Source organism: Pteropus medius, unplaced genomic scaffold (assembly GCF_902729225.1).
Source record: "Pteropus medius unplaced genomic scaffold, Ma_sr-lr_union100, whole genome shotgun sequence".
NCBI lineage: Eukaryota > Metazoa > Chordata > Mammalia > Chiroptera > Pteropodidae > Pteropus > Pteropus medius.
Genome location: NW_024345872.1, coordinates 644,556 through 646,875, shown reverse-complemented (window position 1 = coordinate 646,875; position 2,320 = coordinate 644,556).

Here is a 2,320-nt window from a genome sequence, read left to right as displayed (position 1 = left end):
TTGTTCATGGTGTTTAATGGACTATTTTTCCACCAGGGCATTAATGGAAATGCATTCTGTTTGTTTTTCTAGAAAGATTTATTATATAAAAGCCTCTTCTTAGCCTGCTGCAAAGAAGGTGCTTTTCTTCTGGTTTCCAGTAGGTGACTTCTAAGCCTCTTGGATCCTTGCTTTATATAAAGCCTTAACAATGCCTTTTATTTTCTTGTAGATTTTAAATCATGCTTGCTACCCTCAGTTTCAGTCCCTGTCAGTGTTAACAACAATTTCGGTAGCGTTTGGTCAGATTTTCCTGGTGTTCCAAGGTGATGAGTCTTGGAGAGTATGGCGGGGCGGGACCCTCTGGTTTGGGGGTTCAGGGATGTGGCTCAGCCTCAGTTTTACAACTGGGGACAGTAAAAATCAACTGTTGTTTCTCTGCCATCCCACTTCCCTGCTTTCTGCCCTGATGACTGGGCCCTGCTGCTGGCTGCATGAAACTCACCACTCTCCCAGGCAGGGCTGTTCAGGGAACTCACCGCTCCTTCTCCCCTCCTCCTATAGGGAGCTCTGGTGGCTGCGAGAGGCAGCTTCTTTATTTCTCCTAGTCCACCGCCCTACACCGGGGCTTCTGACCTGTGATAGCTCTTATGCATAGATCCCACGCTCAGACATGCTGGTGTGCAGTTTGTGTGTTTTTTGTTGAGTTTTAGATATTCAGCTTATTGTTGTTTCAAGGGGAGAGGTCTTGGGATGTCTCTCACTCTGCCATTTTTCTCCAAACCTCCTACCATCATAGCCAATTTTAAGCTATCATCATGCTGTTATTGAATGCAGAGATGTACATAACCACAGCTACTGAACTGATGCAAGCCATCTTCAGCACACCAATGGTCATGGCACCTTATTCTCTGGTTAGGCCTTTGGAGTTAAGTCTACGGAAACATTTGATCCGCCTTGGATCGAACCTTAACTCATTGAATGTAGGATCATTGCAGCCATATATCCATGTCCCACCTTCACAGACAAAAGAAGACTTTCTGTATTCTCCATCCTCTGCTCTACATGAATGTATGGAAATCCATCAGCCCCTTGACAAATCAGAAAACAGTCAACTGGAGAGCTACAATGTCTTCATCATTAGATTGGCAATGAAATGGCATGTTCTCCAGCGGCCAGAAAGATTTAATGGGCTCTCTGGACTTATAGTACCTATATGTCATGGCAAACCTGTCACAGAAAATTCTGCCTGAGTCTATAGGAGGAATTAGGTTCAGAGTATGTATTATTCATTTCTGCTAAAGACACAGTTAATTTCATATACACTTTATTCTCTAGTCCTTGTTTTTCAGAAAGCAACTCTCAGCTTTACATTATCTAGACTGAGAACTCTGAACTCCAGCTTGCTTGTGCCAGTAACACAGACATGCATCACAGTGCTTTTTCGTAAGTAATAGGTCTATTCAGTCAGGCATACAATTGACTTTATGCTCTTAGATGAAAATCTTGATGGAGCATCTCTTAAAATTCACTTGACAACATGTGTCCATCTTCTAATAATTTTTAGGTGCCTTACTGAAAATTTTTAAAAAATGGCATTTTATGAATAAATACACATCCTGGCATTCAGAAGTGAATGGATCTGCAAAAACAGAGGCTAGAGGGGAGCTGCTGCCCATGCTTTACCTCCCACTCCAGGTGCTTTAGAGGTCGTGCTAAGCTCTTCTCATCCAGCTTCATGGCCCAGGGATTCTTGAGATTAAATCTCCTTTGACATTTCCTTGTTCTACTGAGACAGAGTGGTAGAATTAAGTAAGAAATTGTTCTCAGCCAAGTTAGATTTTCACGGTTAAAATTTCACAATACACAAAATTTATTTAAACCAGTGAGTCTCAATCTTACTCTACACTGAAATTATCTACAGAGGTTGAAAAAATATTGATGCCTGAATATCACTCCCAGGGTTTCTGATTGGTCTGGGGCATGACCTGAGATTTTTATTTTAAAAGTTGTACAAGTATTGTGTGATCAAGGTTGAGAATTACTGATTTAGCCAATTCTCTATTGTATTGATATCCCTGTTTTTTGAAAGTTCATGCTGCTCCACTTCACTTTTACAAAAGACCTACATTAGTACGTGTTTTTACTAATGGAAAGAACTCCAAAGAGGATCTCTGCTTCCATGAAAAAAAAAAAGAGAAAAAAAAACAAAAATAGTGTTTGTTTTGCAGGGAGCTATTATAGAGGCAGCACACAACCCGAGCAGCAACATTACCTCTGCTTTTACTATATGTTAGTGTTATTTTAGGTTTTATATGTTATTTGGTATGATTTGGTAGGT